The sequence below is a fragment of the Panthera onca genome, chromosome C1, assembly GCF_046562875.1.
Source record: "Panthera onca isolate mPanOnc1 chromosome C1, mPanOnc1 haplotype 2, whole genome shotgun sequence".
In the NCBI taxonomy this organism is placed as follows: Eukaryota; Metazoa; Chordata; class Mammalia; order Carnivora; family Felidae; genus Panthera; species Panthera onca.
The window spans coordinates 203,502,158-203,522,141 of NC_138346.1; the positions used below are offsets into that span (position 1 = coordinate 203,502,158).

Below are 19,984 nucleotides of genomic sequence, written 5' to 3' on the forward strand. Positions count from 1 at the left end.
GCTAATGACGAAGAGTCAATTCTAAGAAAGAGGATATGACGCTGCGGATAGAGTATGATGCCAACTGTGTGTTTAAAAAGATTCTGTAGAAGATGTGCTAGAAAAAATGCAGCAAGCATTAATATTGGTTATCTTTGGCTGCTGGCGAGGTCGTGATGACTTCAAACTTCTTTCTACTTTTATTGACTTTCTAACTTTTCTCCAATAAGCACGGACTTAGCTTTTCGGATCGGACGTAAAAATAACAAAAGAACTAACATTTGCTAGTGTTTCCTGGGTGCCAGGCACTGTGCTGAGCATATTTTCTTCTTAATTTTTAAATTTCAGCACTGCACAGTGGCAGTGTCGTAGCCAATGAGGTTTATCTGAGGCACGATTGTTGCTAATTGAAAATTCCCCCCCACCAAATTTTTAAATTTATTTTGAGAGAGAGAGTGCACACAAGCAGGGGAAGGGCAGAGAGAGAGAGAGAGAGAGAGAGAAGCCCAAGCAGGTTCTGTACCATTAGCATGGAGCCTGATGTGGTCTTGAACTCACCAACCGTGAGATCATGACCTGAACCGAAATCAAGAGTCGGATGCTTAACCGACTGAACGACCCAGGTGCCCCTGTGCTAAGCAGCTTGTGTGTCTCATCTCATTAATCTTCACAACAAACCTGTGAGTAGGTTAGAGAGAACAAGTTATAAACGTTAAGTAATCTGTCTATCATCACCCGGCTGGTGTGTGGTGAGGCCGAGGTGTGAGTCCAGCCGGACTGACTGCAGAGGCCAATCTCAACCACTGTGAATGCTATTTTTCTTTAAAATAAAGATGGCGCTCCAACGGTTGGCTCTTATTCATTGTTCTCATTGGACGGGAAGACCTGAAGCAGGGTTGCCATGTACAGTTGGGCAGGTTGTGGTCTGCACAAGAGAGCATGTACTCTGCTTGCTAGGCTGTGAGCCTGGGCAAGGAGCTGTATCCACCTGAAGGGAGGGATGCCTTTTCATGGAAATGCAAAGTACCTACCAGAAGCAGTGAAGAGACGCCAACACCAAATGTTGACAAGGCTGTGAAGGAACTGGGTCTCTCATTCATCGCTGGTGATAATATGAATTGATAAAACCCACTTTGGCAAAGAGCCCGTCAGTTTTCTGTAACACAAAACATATACCTACCCTGTGACCCAATACTTAAGACTTCCACGCCTTAGTGCAGGTATTATCAGTACTCTTACTCGAGTAAGAGTACTTGCACAAAGAGGCTTATAGAAGGGTGTTTACAGCGTCTTTTCCGGAAGAAGGAGCCCTGGTGGCCATCACTAGGAGAAGGGTTAAATAAACTGTGGTATAGAAAGAACAAATTACCAGTAGGTATAACAACCTGGATAAATCTCGAAAACATTACACTGAGAGAAAGACGCCTTACACAAACGGGTATAATGTTGCATGATTCCATTTATGTGAAGTTCTAGAACAGGCAAAACTAATATAGCGTAGAAAAATATCAGGACAGTAGTTGCCCACAGGCGCGGGGTGAGGGAGTACTGACTGCGAGGGGGCACGAGGGAAGTTTTGGGGGTGACGGGAATGTTCTATAACCCGACAGGGTTTGGGGTGACCCGTGTGTGTGCGTTTATCACAATTTACTGTGTGCTCAAGATGTGTGCATTTTGTCGTATCTGAATTTTGCACCAGACAACGTGAACAAATATTAAACCCCTTAATAACATGCAAGCTGACGTACTTAGGGGAAGTGGACCGATGTCTGCAATTTACTTTGAAATGCGTAATAAAATAGACATAGTAATGAATGGATAGAGAGATGGCTTGATATGAAAGGAAAGCGAGTGTAATAAAATGTTCACAGTAGGGCCTGGGTAGTAGATTTGTGGGAGTTCACTGGAAAAGCCTTTCAACTTTGCTGTATGTTTGAAAATGTTCCAAAGAAAATGTTGAAGAATACAGTTGCTAGACACAAACATGATGTTGCATGAAAGAAACCAGACACGGAAGAATGCGCGTGATTTCATTCAAAACAAAACAGACGTGACCCGCTGATGAGGAGTCAGGACAGTGGTCAGTGCAGGGGGCGCGAGGGGGGGGTCGCTGGAGAGGTCCTGCTTCCTCACTGAGGTGCTGATGGCAATGCTTGGTGTGTGAAACTTCACGATTCCTACACTTTTCCGGAATGTTTATTACTTTTTTCTGACTACAGGTATATTACACTTTAATGAGTTTTCGTGTAATTTTTTTTTTCATGTTAATTTATCTTTGAAAGAGAGAGCGCGTGCACAAGCGGGGCAGGGGCAGAGCAAAGCAGGCTCCAGGCGCTGAGCTGTCAGCACAGAGCCTGATGCAGGGGCTCGAACTCACAACCTGAGCGGAAGTCAGAGGCTTAACTGAGCCACCCAGGCGCCCCTGTACTTTAAAGAGATTTAAAAAGGCTTGCAATGTTACCAACCTGCCTTAATCAACACAGGGTCGTGATTCCTCCATTTGTCTTGCTTCCTCTGGCCTTCATTCTTCCCCTCTTCCCCGAACCCCTCTCTCCCATCCTCAATCAGTGCCGCCACCATCCCTGACTCTGAAACTCGTTTTCCCGGGGTCTGTGCCACACAGAGGAGCGTGTGAAATGGAAAGGAAAGATCCTGGCTTGAGGGACAGAGAAATTTGGGTCCGAACTCTGATCCTGCCACTTACCAGCTGTGCGCTCTGGGGCAAATAAACTTCATGGGTCTCCGTTTTGCGCGTCTGCAAGAGGCCTAATAATAGGGCGTGAGGTCGGGACGAGTGAGACAACGCATGCGCATTGCGCACATCACATAGTCCGTCATGCAGTCCGGGCTCGCTAAATGCTGAGTGACGTCAAACAGCGGCTTCAGCACTGTCACTCGTCCCCTTCTGGCCACACCTCCGGGGGGCTCACGCTGGGCAGCCAGAAGGGATTGAGCCCGGCTGGGGACCCTCGGGCCACCCATTATCAACCTCTCTGGAGCCGGTTTCGGATCTACAAAGCGGAGCTAATAATCCCTGCCTGGAAGGGTTGCTGTGAGGAACAGACAAACTTGAAACTCTTAGCCTGGAGACCTCAGGGGATCTGGGGCTTCCCAGCCCCACCGTGGCTCTGGTTCCTCTCTCCCCAGGCCTTCTGGGCCAGCGCACTGGCGTCGTGGGGGCTGGCCAGCGCAGGGTGGGGGGTGTCCAGGGCTGTGGGGCAGCGGCTGGCTCAGCCCAGCAGAGCCTCCCCAGCTGGTAAGTCGGGGGCAGCCCTTTGGCGGCTAACGTGCCGCCCAGAAGCAGTCATCTGCGCAGTCACCGCACGAAGAAAGCCCTGTGGAGGCCCAGAGCAGGGAATGCTCAGGGCGCCGGCAAGACCGAGGGCTTCCTCTGGGCCGTAGGCCAGGCCCTGCCCTGAAGGTGGGCCTCCGCTTTCTAAACTTGTCTGCCAAACGCGAGATCATCAAGACGTGCTCATTCCCGAGCCCCGAGCCAGATGCCGTTCCACCCGCCCGGCTGGCTTTCCTGGGGACAGTAGGTCGTTCTACTGTACAGCGTTGACAGCCAGGGATCAGGTGGTTTGTCAGCCAAGGACCCTCAGATACAGAATCAGCCCAACCCCTGCCCCCGGGGGCAGGTGCTTAGGACCGAGCAGGCACTCGGTAAACGCATTGGAGAGTGTAGCACTGAGGGCTTGACTGCAGGGCAATGTGCCAAGGCGTTACATACTTTCTCCCATTTGGTACTATTATGATTCCATTTCTCAGATGAGGAGACTGAGATTGGGAAAACCTGCCCCAGAATCCGGACGCAATGACCCTGGAGAATCTCTACTCTTCCTACCCTTTTCTTAGCACCACAGAGGTGATGATGATGCCTAACGTTTACTAAGCACCAAGGATGCGCCCTGTGGAGCACTGTGCATCCGTTATTGTCTTAAGTCACTAGAACTGGGGCGCCTGGGGGGCTCATTGGGTTAAGCGTCTGACTCTTGATTTCGGCTCAAGTCACGATCTCAGGGTCATGGGATGGAACTCCGCGTCCTGCTCCATGCTGAGCGTGCAGTCTGCTTAAGATTCTCTCTCTCTCTCTCTCTCTCTCTCTCTCTCCCTCTGCCCCTCCCCAGCTAGCTCTCTCTATGTCAAAAATAAATAAATATTTATTATAAATAAATATTTTTTGGCAGAGAGACAGAGCATGAGCAGGGGAGGGGCAGAGAGAGAGGGAGACACAGAATCGGAAGCAGGCTCCAGGCTCTGAGCTGTCAGCACAGAGCCGGACGCGGGGCTCGAACTCACGGACCGTGAGATCATGACCTGAGCCGAAGTCGGACACTCAATCAACTGAGCCACTCAGGCGCCCAAATAAACATTTTTAAAAGGTCACTAGAGCCACCCAATGGAGTAGATATTATGATTATTCCCTGTTTTATGGAGGAGGAAGCCTCCATCATGGCTTCTGGACTGGGCCCCAGAGAACTAGACCTTCTCAATAGAGCCAGGTATTGGGACTGGCAGGTTCACACTGATGATCCCATTAATCTCCACAACCCCAATAAGAGGTAGGTGTGAGTTCTCCCATTTTCTAGATGAGGAAACTGAGGCACAGAGCAACTAAGAAACCTGTTACACAGCTAAAAGTGCTAGGAGGCAGGGTTCAAGCCCTAGGCGATCTGTCCCCCAAACCCATGCCCCTACATCTCACCAACATCGCTTTCTTGTCTATTAAAAAAATTTTTTTTATATTTATTTTTGAGAGAGAGAGACAGAGCGTGAGTATGGGAGGAGCAGAGAGAGAGGGAGACACAGAATCCGAAACAGGCTCCAGGCTCCGAGCGGTCAGCACAGAGCCCGACACAGGGCTCAAACCCATGTACCATGAGATCATGACCTGAGCGGAAGTTGGACGCTTAACCAGGCGCCCCTAAAGTTCACTTATTTATTTTGAGAGAGCAGAAAGGGTAGAGAGAAAGGGAGAGAGAAAGAGAATCCCAAGCAGGCCAGAGCCCGACGTGGAGGTCAAACTCAAGAACCAACCGTGGGATTATGACCTGAACTGAAATCAAGAGTTGGACACTTAATGGACTGACCTACCCAGGCACCCCTAAAAAACGTTTTTAACTTTTTTTTTCAAAATAGAAAGTGTTTTGTAGGTTATTTCTAATTTTAAAATAAAAGCGTTTTGACTGTAAACAAAAAAACTCAACATTTTGATGTATCCCATGGGGCGCTTGGCTGGCTCAGTTGAAAGAGCACACGACTCCTGATCCCGGGGTCATGATTTCGAGCCCCACATTGGGTGTAGAGATTACTGAAAATTAAATAAATTAATAAATAAACTTACAAAAAATTGATAAATCCCTTATAGATGTGTATATATTCATTTAGGTGTGTACTGTGTAGTGTGTGTGTGTGTGCTTTTTGAAATAAAATTTTAGAAAAGGGAGATGTCATTCTGTTTTGAAACCCCTCTTTTGCCTTCGCCTACCACAGACATGTTAATATGCTCACCAAACAGTAATAATAACTTCGTTCTTTCAGCAAAATATTTATGGTATCCACAAATATTTTCTAGGTACTTTCTCTAGACACTGAACATACAGAAATGAACAAAAGAGACAGAGTCTCCCCCTCAATGGAGTTTTCAGGCCAAAAATAAAACGTTCACTTCTGATCGTGCTATGAAAAACACAATGCAATATGTCGGGGGGCAACTTTTGAGAGGGGTCATAAAAGCCTTCTTTGAGGAGGTAACCCTTGAACTGGGGCCTTCGTGATGAGAACAGGCCACCCTTGGACTAGATCCAGGTAGAGGAAACAGCAGGTGCAAAGGTCCTGGGGTGGAAACAAGTTTGGTCTGTTTTAGGAACAGCAAAGGAGGCTAGTGTGGCTGGCCACGGAGTGAAAGATCAAGCTCTATTTGGAGAGACAGGCAGGAGCCAGATCTTACAGATCACGGGGAGCAGTTTGCATTTTGCTTTCAGTGTCATGATCCGATTTAGCTGTTGGAGAAACAGGATCCGCGTGGCTGCTTGGTGGGGACTAGACTCTGGGGATCCAAGTGTGGAAGAGAGGAAACCAATCGCAGGAATGTAGGTGGCCCGCACCAGCGTTGCAGCAGGAGACGTGGCCGAGCACTGGAGGGGCTCAGACTTAATTCTGAAGGAAGTCGACAGATGTAAGAGGTGGGGAGTGGAGAGCTCTGGGACAGCTCAGAGGCCGCTGGTAACAGCTAGTTCTTTACCGAGCACTTACGACTGCCAAGAACTGCTAAGCTTGTTTACAAATCTTTTTTTTTTTAATGTTTATTTTATTTAATTTTTTTTTAATTTTTTTTTTAACGTTTATTTATTTTTGGGACAGAGAGAGACAGAGCATGAACGGGGGAGGGGCAGAGAGAGAGGGAGACACAGAATCGGAAGCAGGCTCCAGGCTCTGAGCCATCAGCCCAGAGCCTGACGCGGGGCTCGAACTCACGGACCGCGAGATCGTGACCTGAGCTGAAGTCGGACGCTCAACCGACTGAGCCACCCAGGCGCCCCTATTTTATTTTTGAGAGAGAGACAGAGACAGAGTGTCAGCGGGAGAGGGGCAGACAGAGGGAGACACAAAATCCGAAGCAGGCTCCAGGCTCTGAGCTGTCAGCACAGAGCCCGACGTGGGCCTCGAACCCACGAACCGTGAGATCATGACCCGAGCCGAAGGGTGAGCCACCCAGGCGCCCCTCCTTGTTTACAAATCTTAACTCCACGTTCCCCGAAGCAGTTTTGGGGTCCACTGTGTCAGACCTGCCCGAGTCGTTTGCTGGAAATACGGGGATTTGGACTTGTGTCCTTATTCTCAGGATTCTCGTTCGACACCAAGCGTAGGGATGCCAGTCCTCATTTACTCATCCACAGGTAGGGCGTTTTACGTTTGGGAAACGGAGGCCCTGGAAGTGTAAGTGGCTTGAAGAAACTCGCTGGCGCCCCTGACTTCACACCTGAACACTCGAGGACCGCAGCCGAAATGCCTGCAAATAAACACAGCATTTCCCATGGGGTGTGCCAGGGCCGCGAGATCAAAACCACGGGCTACCATTCCAGACGTAGCCAGAGCGAAGTGCTTCCTCAGTGGCAGTGAATTATCTTTAACGATCATTGGTAGCACGAACGATCGTGGCTTCCATTTATTGAGCGCTTACTATGGGCCACATCCCTGTGAAGTGCTTTGAATGCATCATCTCCTTCATCCCTCCCAAGTGAGCGTGGGCTGGAGATATTCATGCCACCCTGTCCCCTCCCTTCCTCCCGGGATATCTATGACATCTATCTATCGTGGGGAGGCAGAGATGTTATCAGCTCAGCACGGTGATGACAACGGGTTCGCTACTATTTTGATAATGAGGCAGTGGCCTTTGACCCACTTCCTGGCCCAAAGCCAGCCTCAGGGCCTCTCTCCCTCTCCGGGGCTTTGGTGGCTCTGGTAACAGAATCTGATGGGGGGGGGGGGTGCTCTCTCCTTATGGCCGAGAATTGGGGTGGGGCAGTGAGTGCCGGTGGAGGGAAAGGGGGAGGAAAGGCTGAAGCATGAATCAGGCTCTAGTCCCATGCTTAATGGGTACCTGGGAAGTCTGCTCACCGTGGAGGCATCCAACAGGCTGGCATGACTATTGAGGCTGGAATCTGTCGTGTCCACCACGATGACACTTTGAAAGAGGCTTGGTGGTCACGTGGGGTGTATTTTTCCCCCCACTTGTCTCCCTCCGTCTTCTGCTCTGAGCCGGGCTGTCCCTGGGGAAGGGGGCAGGGAGCTATTGAAGAGGAATGTTTGGGGTGCAAGCCCTTCATCTGGGGACTCTTTTGTTCATCCGCTCATTGGTTCATCCACCTGTCCATCTGTCCTCCCGTCGGTCCGTCTAGCCACTCATCCATCCACTCGTCTGCTCGTCCGTCAGGAAATGTCTGTTTCCAAGGCACGCTTTGGGAGTATCAGAGATACAAAGAGGAGTAAGACACAGACCCTGCTTCCAGGAATTTACAGGCTCATGAGGCAAAAAGAAGTCAACTGACAAGAGCCATACACTTTGAGAGTAGTTTCTAGGGGACCTGCTAACCTGTGCTGAATTACTCAGGGTCAGTGTGACCTCTGAAGGCACATAGTCTGGGCTCGGATCCAGCTCTGCCCATTATCACCGCATGACCTTGGGTAAGTCACTTCCCTTCTCCTGAGCCTCGATCGCCTCATCTGTAAGATGGGGGCAATTATAGTACCTACTTGATCCGGCTGTTGTGAGGAGTAAGGAAATATGTGTAGATAGCATAATGCTGGCAGGCAGTCGATGTGCAATCCTTGCTTATTTCATTTCCCTTAAGATCAAAGTCTGTCGGAGCATCTGGGTGGTTCAGTCGGTTAAGCATCTGACTCCTGGTTTGGGCTCAGGTCATGATCTCATGGTTCGTGAGTTCGAGCCTCCAGCTGGACTCTGCACTGACAGTGTGGAGCCTGCTTAGGATTCTCTCTCTCCCTCTCCCTCTGCCCCTCCTCCATTCTTTTTTTTTTAATTTTTTAAAAATGTTTTTATTTATTTTTGAGACAGAGAGAGACAGAGCATGAGCAGGGGAGGGGCAGAGAGAGAGGGAGACGCAGAATCCGAAGCAGGCTCCAAGCTCCAAGCTGTCAGCACGGAGCCCGACGCAGGGCTTGAACCACAAACTGTGAGATCATGACCTGAGCCGAAGTCCGACACTTAATCGACTGAGCCACCCAGGCACCCCACCCCTTCCCCATTCTTGATCATCTTCTCCCTCTCTCTCTCTCTCTCTCAAAGAAAAAAAAAAGATCAAGTTCTGTCATAAAGGGACTTAGTGGGGGAGAATGACCATGTGCTTAACCCTTACTATTTTCCAGATGCTGTGAAATACTTATTTTCACATTTAGTTTGTACAAGACTGCAAGAAAGGTTTGATCCCCACCCCCCCCCCCCCCATGTCAGAGACGAGGAAACTCAGGCCTGGAGAATGAAATGCTTGCTCAAGTTTTCACAGCTAGTAACATACTGGGATTTGCACAACTGCACAAGGCAGAAGGTATTAAGTACTCTTACAAAGAAAGGCCCAAGCGTGTTTTTCCAGAAACAGAATTTCTTTGGAATGCGTGATGAGAGCGGTATTGGAGCCCCGTCTTGTAGGCAACAAATCTAGAACAGTACCACAGAGAAATTGCAGGTGATAACTGTGTGGGCACCCCAGCCAGAGAAAAAGGAACTGCGTTTTTGGAGAGTGACCTCGGAATTATGAGCTGCTACAGCCGGTCTGGAGCTCTTGACCCTGGGCACCGCTATCTGGTTGGCCATCATACAAGGAGAGATGTCTGAGGATCAACAGTTCTGACACGGTGGTTGGATTTTTTAAGTTTAGCCTCCCTCGATTAAACGCTCTCATAGAAGTCTGTGTGTCTTCCTCGGGGACATTTATCACAACCGTACCTTTAAAATTAATTGTGTAAAATTAGTGAATGTCTGCCTCTGTGGTTAGATGGAAGCTCCAGGGTGGCGGGAAGTGGCACCTGTTTTGTTCAACATCATACATCTGGCACCTAGCGAGGGACTGGCATACGAGAGCTTAATCAACGTTTTTTTGAAGGAATGAATGTATCAATCAATCAATCAACCCATCAATCAATCACTAAACTCAGCTCTATCGCTTTCCAGATAAGAAAGCCAAACCCAGAGTGATGCAATTCATTCATTCAGTTTGACAAATGTTTCTGGACCACTTACTAGGTACCAGGCAATACCGTGAACGAGACGGTTGAGGTCCCCGTCCTCATGGAGATAAATGAGTGAGCAGACAAAAATGGCGGTTCTGGGGCTCCTGGGTGGCTCAGTCTGTTAAGTGTCTGACTCTTGATTTGGGCTCAGGTCATGATCCAACCATTGGTGGTAAACTTAAAAAAAAAAAAAATCTTGAAGAAGAAGAAGAAGAAGAAGAAGAAGAAGAAGAAGAAGAAGAAGGAGAAGGAGAAGAAGAAGGAGGAGGAGGAGGAGGAGTAGAAGAAGGAGGAGGAGAAGGAGGAGGAGAAGGAGGAGGAGAAGGAGGAGAAGAAGGAGGAGAAGGAGAAGAAGAAGGAGAAGGAGAAGAAGAAGAAGAAGAAGGAGAAGGAGAAGAAGAAGAAGAAGAAGAAGAAGAAGAAGAAGGAGAAGGAGAAGAAGGAGAGGAAGGAGGAGAAGAAGAAGGGGGAGAAGAAGGAGAAGAAGAAGGAGGAGAAGAAGGAGGAGGAGAAGAAGGAGAAGGAGGAGGAGAAGGAGGAGAAGGAGGAGAAGAAGGAGGAGGGGAAGGAGGAGAAGAAGGAGGAGAAGGAGGAGAAGAAGGAGGAGGAGGAGGAGAAGAAGGAGGAGAAGGAGGAGAAGAAGGAGAGGGAGAGGAAGGAGAGGGAGAGGAAGGAGAGGAAGGAGGAGAAGAAGGAGGAGAAGAAGAAGGAGAAGAAGAAGGAGAAGAGGAAGAAGAAGAAGGCAGTTCTGTTAGCACAGGGTCCCTGTCTTCACAACAAAGTTTTTCTTGGAAACAGGCAGGATTGGCCAGGAGTGACTCTATTTTCTTACCAATACTTTATCCCTCTACCCCCTCCATACATTTCGGAGGATTTAATTTAAATGAATATGCAACCTCAACTCTCAGGCATTTTCTGAGATCATGTGGGCATGACTGATAGAAAGCCACCAGCAGAGTTTCTGGAACACTCAACTGGGTCAAGGTCCGTAGGGCCAACCAAGAGAGGAAAGCCTGGAGCCCACATCATCTCAAAGGCCCAACTCTACTCGGAGAGGCAAAGACAAACGCAGACATCGTCATTGTTGTTTTAATTTGCATTTCCTTGATTATGAATGAGGTGAAGCATCTTTCCATACATTTCTTGTCCGTGTGGATTTCCTCCTCTGTAAAGTGCTTGCTCATAGCTCTCATTTTTTTTCCCCCTGTGGCCCCCTCCTCATTTTGCATTGAAGGAAACTAAGGTTGAAAAAGCCAAATGACTTGCCCAAGGTCAAAGAACGACTTTTACATAAAATTACAAGAAATCATGTGATTTATTACATGCTGTCTGGCTCAAGACAGGTGCTCCAGAGTTGCTCGTTGAACTGAATTTAAGTTAATATAGAGCAACATCACTTGTGATTAAGTTGCGATGGGAAGGTAATTTGGATGGGCTCAGGGTATTCTCAAGGGTTCAGACAAGATTGGCAGAAAGGTCAGAGATGCGTGAAGAGACGTGACCACAGAGCAGAGGTCACAGTGTGCGTTCTGGACGTGGAGGATGAGGCCACCTGCCAGGAGAGCAGCAGCCTCCCGAAGCAAGAAAAGGGAAGGACACAGATTCTCTCTTAGAGCCTTGGAGGGAGCCCACGCTCCCTGCGGACATCGTGACTGAGGCCCAGTGAAACCCGTTTCGGGCTTCTGCTTGCCAGAGCTCTAAGAGGATTCATTTCTGTTGTGTTAAGACGCTGCGCGTGTGGTCATTTGTCACAGCGGCAAAGGAAACTAATTCAGAAGGCATCTTAGAAAAATCAAGTTTTCTGATGGAGGGGAGAGACACGGATTGAGGGTGAAAAGATAGTCATAGCTCCTTTTGTGTGTGTGTGTGTGTGTGTGTGTGTGTGTGTTTGTGTGTGTTTAGTTTGTCCCAAGCAGTGTTTAAAACCCTCGTTTCAAATTATCTCATTTAACCCTCCCACCACCAGATGAGAACCACGATCCCATTTGCCCTCTGAGAAAACAGAGACCCAACCAATGCGGGTAATGTAGTCTCTTTAAACCAGCGGAGGAGCCAAGATCCAAACTCAAGCCCGCCTGTCACCAAACCACCGGGCTTTTCCCAAAGTGGAAGCGTGGGTCTGCTGTGGCGCAGGCAGAGGCCAGAGAAAGTGGGGGAGTCTTAGAGCTGGTGGGTCTCCGCCACGTCCATTCAACGTGCATTTATTTGCACATCTTCGGTGCAGGCTCTTGCAGGGGGGGACCCACGCTCCGGGGGCAGGCAAGATACAGTGAGACAGTAGACACCTACCCTGCATGATTCTGGAAACGTAAGCATAACCTCATGGGGAAATACCTGGTCGTGCCAGATGCGGCGGAAAGGGACAGAGACAGAGATCGGAGCTAGCAAGGTAAGCTTTTGAAAGCGGAGTGTTGAGTGGGCCTTGAAGAAGGGCGGGAGGTGGGCAAGTCCATCCACTCCAGGGCGGGACAGGGCTGGGAAAGGGAAGGGGCACATATCATCCCATGCCGGGTCGGGGGTGACAGGGTGTATCAGAAGTGCAGTCCCGGGACATCTTAGGTAACTTCGTAAGACAAACTCAGAAGACTCCAAAAGCGAAAGGGACACAGGAAAGGAAAGGCTAGAGAGAGGAATGGACGATTCACAAACATACGGAAGGATGTTCCCTCTCATTAGCCATCAAAGGAATGAAAATTAAAACAATATGTAAATATTTGCCTACTAAATCAGCCCAGATTTGAGAAAATGATAACACTCGGTGTTGCTGAGGGTGTGGTGAAACAGGCAGCCTCATTCATCGCTAGTAGGAGTGGAAATTAATACAACCCTTCTGGAAAACAATTTAGCAATGTCTATCAAAAGCCTTGGAATGTTTATATCCTTTGATCCTGCGCCTTCTCTTCAGGAAGGCTAGCCCAGGGAATCTGAAACAATTTTTAAAAATCTTTACATTTAAACGACTCAAGTTATCTTTGTCTATTCAGGAAAGTAACAATCTAAGTGTCCAAAAGGGGAATATTAAAGTATGGTGTCTCTACCTAGTGAATATTATGTAGCCACTAAAACTAATGGTAATGAAGAGTTTAGATTTCCTTTAATATTTTATATTGTTAAGTGAGTATGGCAGGATACAAACTGCATGAACAGCAGAATAACCAAGTAAAAAGAGAGTATTTTTTTATTGGGGCAAAAAAAACAAAAAAAAACAAAAAAAAAAACCAAAAAAAACACACACGGCATAAATTTACCCTCTTGACAATTAAAAAAAATTGTTTTTATGTTTTTTCATTTTTGAGAGACAGAGCATGAGCAGGGGAGGGGCAGAGAGAGACGGAGACACAGAATCCAAAGCAGGCTCCAGGCTCTGAGCTGTCAGCACACAGCCCGACGCGGGGCTCGAACTCACAAACCGCGAGATCGTGACCTGAGCTGAAGTTGGGCGCTTAACCGAGTGATCCACCCAGGCGCCCCATACCCTCCTACCAATTTTAAGTGTACCGTGCAGTATTGTTAACTGCATGCACATTGTTGTACACCAGATCTCTAGACTTTTCCATCTTGCACAACTGAAACTCCATGCCCATTGAACAACTCCCTGTTTCCCCTCCCTCCGGCCCCTGGCATCCCACTGTTCTATTTTCTGTTTCTATGAGTTTGATTACATGAGGAACCTCATATAAGTGGACTCATATGGTATTTGCTTTTTGTGATTGACTTATTTATTTCACGTAGTATGATGGCAAATTATTTTTAACATGATATACTACAGTGGGAATGTAAATGGGTGCAGACACTGTGGAAAACAGTCTGGAGGCTCCTCAAAAAATTAAAAATAAAAATACCACAGGATCCAGTAATTCTGTTACTGCATATTTACCCAGAGAAAACAAGACACTAATTCAAAAAGATCTATGCTCCCCACGTTGATTGCAGCAATATTTATAATAGCCCAAGATACATATGGAAGCCACCTAAGTGTCCACTGATACATGAAAGGATAAAGAAGATGTGGCATCTACACACAATGGAATATTACTCAGCCATACAAAAGAATGAGATCTTGCCCTTTGACACGTGGATGGACCTAGAGGGTATGATGCTAAGTGACATGAGTCAGACAGAGAGACAAATACAGTATGATTTTACTTACATGTGGAATCTAAAAAACGAAACGAAGAAACAAAAGCAGAACCAGACCCATAAATACAGGTTGCCGGTGGGGGGCGGGAGGAAGGGGGGGAAACGGGGGAAGGGGGGTGGGCGATAGGAGACTTCCAGTTACAGAATGAATAAGTCACCTGGATGAAAGAATATGGGGAATATGGTCAATGGCGTTGGAATAGCATTGGATGGTGACAGACGGTAGCTATGCTTGTGGTGAGCATCGTATGACATATAGACCTGTCGAGCCACTGTGTTGTATACTTGAAACTAATGTAACGTCGTGTGTCAATTATACTCCAATAAATGAAAATAATAATAATAATAAAATCTACAAAGATACTTTTAAAAGGACTTAAATAAAATATACCAACATTTGCGGTTGTCTTGGGGTGGTAGGTCTAAATACGGCTTTAAAAAATTCTTTCGACACTCCCCTTTTTCCAAAGTGTTTAGACATGTATTAATTACCTTTCTAATAATAAAATAAGATTCATTTCTTTTTAAGGGCAGCAGAAAAAGAAAGTGGGCCCAACAGGCCCTCGCATTTAATACATCCGATAGAGCGGACAACCTGGGGCAAAGGCAACCCTAGGCTCCATATGAGGTCAAAAGCATCCTGACTTCTGCCAGACATCTTGCCCGCCCTTCAGAAAGGCAGCTGCCTTCGGGGCAGGGCCGGAGGGCAGGGACACGGAAGCCGCCCTGTCCTCTTCTCCAAGAGTCTCCCACTCAGGTACAGATTAGAGACAGGGCAGCTGGCACTCACCACCCAAGACAACCGTGATTCATTCGTCCCTCTTCCAGAGAATGTTAAATAGCTGTCTGCTCTTGGCTCCCTGAACCCACCCAGCCAGACAGCCCTTGGGGACTAAAAGAAGCCGAACTCCACCCACCGTGTGCAGAGTTTGACAAAGGAACTGACACCGATTTAAAAAGAACCCCAGTGTGCGTGAATCAGGAAGTAGGTGGAGGGGACAGAAATACATCCACCCAATACGGCTTCCTGGGTCTACTGCTGTAGCAGAAGCTCCTTCGGGCCCAGATCTTTTTCGTCCACCACCTCCGCCCTCCAGCTCTGATTACAGGGTTGTCTGCCTTGTGGAGACTTCATAAATATTCATTCATTGGATGACCCAACAGCATCCTATCATTTAGGCAAACAGCTTATTTGAGGCGTGGCACGTTAATCTTGGGAAATCACCAAGAGGCTGGAAAGTTACAGCAACAGGCAGAGAACCGGCAGGGAGGAGACCTTAGATGGGGGGGGATGGAAAGGAGGTAAGATAAGGTGCATCATGAACCCCCCTATATCCTTCCATCCGGCCCCGCTCCCACATTGCTGCCTCTGAGCACTACTCCCCAGCCCGGTGCCCTCTCCTGTCCCCAAGAAGCATGATAGGAACACGGGGAAGTGAAGGGCAGCCTGAATCCCTTTTGCCATCCTATTCCAGTTGGCTGGAACATATAATAAGCATCTACTGGTACCGTCCCAAAGTGAGCCCAGCTCTGCCACTCACAAGCTGAGCGACCTGGGGTAAGCCATTTATCCAGTGGACAGCAGACTACGGGATAATTATATAGGGAATATGCAACTTCTAAAAATTCAGTTTTTGAGTTCTTCCAAATCCGACGTAAGTCATCTAACGCTCACAACCCCCTGTGATGAAGGCACTACACTTATCCCCATTTTACAGACAGACGAAGCCCAGATTCAGAGACGTTTAGGACAGTTCCTGAAGTCAAAGGTTAGTGAGTGGTGGAACTGGGATCTGAACCAGATCTGACGACAACCCGGGTTCTGTCACCGTGCCAAGCTGCCTTCTGTCCACACCTACCTGCGAGGTATGGCTGAGGGGCCCAAGAATGGGCTCATGTATGTGAAAGCGTGCTGGGAACTCCAACGCATAGCATTTGGTAGGCTGGCTGTGAAGACAGTCACAGGACCAGGAGAAGGGAAGGGACTGGAAAATTTCACGGCCACCTACCACGCCCGCATCTGTCCCATAACCTCCTCAACTCCTAGGAGGGTGTTTGGCCCTCGGGCGGCCCAGCCCTCCAGAGGTGGGCAGGAAGGAATCTTCCCTGCTCCGGAACCAAGAGCAGTTTCACAACAAGGGCCGTGTCTCACGGGCCCTCTGTGTCACCCAACCCATCTATCCATCTGCTGACAAGGTCGTGCGCCCGGCACAGTGGCAAGCCCCTGCCACCACTGGGGGTCTAGGTTGGGCCAGAGGATGTGGTCTTCACCCCGTGAAGGCCGCCTGACTGCAGGGCCCTCAGGAAAGACGGTGTGACTAGAGAAAGGGCTCTTCAGATACCACTGGACATAAGTAGGCACGGGTGACAGGTCACATGCCACACGGGCTGCTGCCTGACTCCCCTGCACAGCTCACCACCCATTCATCGCGGCTACCGAACACCTGCTCGCAGGGCCGGGCGGCACAACATGGGTCAGCCAACACGAGCTCCAGAAGCAGACAGACCTGGGTTGGAGACTGGGGCCGCTTCTTCCTTATTGGGTAACTTTAATCGAATCACTTCAACCTTCTGAGTCTCAGCGGTCACATCCGTCGGTTGTCAAATGGGGCTGATGTGACCCAGTCGCAGGATTTCTGTGAGAAGCAGAGGGGTGATGGCGTGAGGGCTTCAACACAGTTCCCGACACGTAGGAGGTAAATGTGCCTGTGCCGGTGCTACTGGGCTGGGGGGAGTCTCCAGGATGAGGAACAACACGCTTTGCTTTGCGTACGAACTTGCGTACAAATGTATAAATTTGTTATGCATCCGGTAGCAGAGGCAGGAAGAGTACGGAGCCAAGCTGTAACGATGATCGCGTCTAACATACAGTTAGATCAGTTAGTGCTTGCCCAAGATGGGGAAACAAAAAAGTTGCAGGGGCAGGATTTGAACCCAGGTCTGGCTTACTAAAAAAGAAAGTGTACGTGTGTGTGTGTGAGGGAGAGCGAGGAGAAATTGAGAACAGGAGAGATTGATTTATTTGGAGAAAAAGGACTGGATCCAGAGTCAGGAGACACAGGAATGAATCTCTCTTTTGGATCAGTTTCCCTAGTGGTTATGTGTTAGCAAACACACAAACAAAAAGCATCTGGAAACTAATGTGTTGACGCGTTGGGCGCTTGTCAGGTTGATAATTATTACATACAGTGGAGGAAACTGAAACCAGACATGGTCTTATAGATAGTAAATTACCCAAGATTTGAAACTTGGTCTGTTTTTTTTTTGGGGGGGGGGGTCTGATTTTATTCTTTCAATGAGAATTGTGTATATATAAGTATTATGGCATGATATGTTTACATACACAGTGAAACGACGACTACAGTCAACCTGATTAGCATATCCGTCTCCTCCCATAGTAATTTTGGTGTGTGTGCTGAGAGCACCTGAGATCTACTCTTAGCAAATTTCCAGTATACAACACCGTATTAGTAAGCATAAATCACCTTGCTGTCCCTGAGATCTCTAGAACTTGTCTTATCTAACTGCAACGCTCAATGTCCCTCGTCTCCCCACCCCTAGTAACTGCTGTCCTACTCTCTGCTCCTATGAATTCAGCTTTTTCAGATGCCACATATGAGTGAGATCATGCAGTATTTTTCTTTATGTGTGTGGCTTATTTCACTTAGCATAACGCCCTCCGTGTTCAACCGTGCTGTTATAAATGGCAGGTTTCCCTCTTCTTAAAGGCTGATTAATATTCAAATATATATATATATATATATATATATATATATATATATATATGTATGACAATTACTTGATTCATTTATCTGCCAACCCACGCTTAGGTTATTTCCATATCTTGGCGATTGTGAATCGTGCCGCAAGGAACATGGGAGGGCAGACAGCCCTTCACGGTACTGATTTCCTCTCCTTTGTGTATCTAACCCTCAAGTGGTAGTTCCCCTTTTAATTTGTGAAGGAACCTCCATATTGTTTTTTCATAATGGCTGTGAACCTGTTTACATTCCCACCAGTAGTGTACAAAGTTTCTCTTTTCTCTACATCCTCAGCAAAACTTATTCTTATCTTTTTGATAACAGCCATCCTAACCAAAACTCACTGTGGTTTTGATTTGCCTTTCTCCAACGATCAGTGATGTTGAGCACTTTTTTTTTTTTTTTTTTGGCCATCTGTATGCCTCCTTTGTATCAATGTCTACTTAGATTCCTTTGCCCATTTAAAATCTGAGTTTGTTCTGTGTTTATGAGCTCTTTATATATGCTTTATATTAATCCCTTGTCAGAGATCTGGTCTGCAAATATTTTCTCCCGATCTGTAAGTTGCCTTTTCATTTTGTTGATTGCTTCCTTTGCTGTGCAGAAGCTTGTTAGTCTGATGTAGTTCCCCTGGTTTAGTGTTGCTTTTTGGCCTGTGCCAGTCTGACCTCTGAGCCAGTCCTCTCTCCCATGGGCTGTGCCACGCTGCCAGCCTTGAAGGATGGGAAACTCACCACAGGTCTGCCAGTGAAACAACAGGCTGACCAATCATTTATTGTTCCTCACTCCTTTTGAGGAATTGACGGATGCCTGCAAGGGTGGCGATGTCTCCTGAGTGACCTCGTCAGGGCAGTAAGCGGTGAAGCAGAGTCGAGAGAAAATGCGTTCACCCAGCCAGCACATATATATGACCTATGTGTGCTCAGCCCTATGCTAAACCCTCAGCGCGCAGACAGCATGCCCTTCCTACACTGCTAGGCAGTGAAGGAAACAGCCAACAACACAAGACTCCAGTCAGAAGCTGACTTTTACTTGGAACTCTAATTACTGAGATCTGGGAACCAGGGGCACCTGCTGGCTCAAAAGAGCATGCAGACTCGTGGTTAGGGTCATGAGTTCGAGCCCCACATTGGATGTAGCGATTACTAAAAAACAAATAAACTTAAAAAAAAAAAAAAAAAGATCTTGGAATCACACAGAGCTGGGTTCAAAACTGGGTCCTGATAGTTCCATGGTGCCATTTTGAGCAAGCCACTTTACCCCTCTAAGCCTGGGAGGTGGGGGTAGGAGGAAACTACTCAAGCGATGATGGCTGATACTGGCTGCTGGCAGGTCGTGCAAGACAGTATGGGTTTCAGGACCACTCAACGGAAACGCTACAGCCTTGTGGTTAAGAGCAGGCTAGGGTAGCACATCAAAGACGGAACGCTAACTCTTCCATCCCAGCTGTGGGACCGAAGATCCTGAGATCTTCCGCCAGACGAACAAAGAGGATCCGAGGCACGCCAGGGCCCTCTCCACAACCTGGTTGGGCCTCTTCCCCCAGAAACAAAGATGGAGGCCTAGAAGAACCACGTGTTTCTGGGCCCCGGATGGTGAATTTCCGGTCCCAGAGTGCACAGCGTGGCCACGGGAGGCTCTGATTGGGTTACCGTCCAGCACTGAGCTCTCCTATTGGGCAGAGCCTCGTGCCAACAGCCTCCCCGCTCCAACCCGCCGAGGCAGGGCTGCGGGTTTCCCAGTGCACAGGTCTGGCCCCGGACGCACCCCACAAGGAGCCGTTTCCTAGAACCTTCTGGACTGCGGGAGCTCACAGGTCGGGCTGGCTCATATCCCTGCCTTAACATGCCACTTCCTCAGGGACGTTTGATCCTCAGATGGACTCGAGTCTGCCCTTCGTGCCCATATTTATGAGGCACCGGCCCGAGTGGCATCGTCCACGGCCCTGGGACAGTATTTGTGTGCCCGGCTGCATGACCCGCCGTGAGACCAAGATGGGGAAATTACTTTCTTCGCTCGTGGATTAGAAGCCCGGACAGGACTTTATTGACGCCTGCCATGGCTTAGGCCCCAGGAGGAACAACCAGACGATGCACATGAGGCCCATGTCCTACAAAGAGCGTCTGCTGTCTTGGAGAAAGAAGTGCATGTACAGAAACATAATGCAAAGCAGAAAGGACCTGTGACTCAAAAGGGATGAAGGGAGGGTGCTCGGGTGCTCTGGGAGGGCCTCACGGAGTCGCACTGGAGCTCTGGAGCAGGAAGGAAGGAACAGATGGCTGCTAGGATGATGCCACTCTGGCCATCGCCGAGTGCCGGGACGGTCTCTCTCTCTCTCTCTCTCTCTCTCTCTC

The 19,984-nt window shown here is 48.3% G+C and overlaps 1 pseudogene; it reads left to right on the forward strand.

The window, feature by feature from the left end:
• Positions 1-325: 325 nt before the first annotated feature.
• LOC132673926 (U4 spliceosomal RNA) lies at positions 326-430 on the forward strand (annotated as a pseudogene).
• The last annotated feature ends 19,554 nt before the right edge of the window (positions 431-19,984 follow it).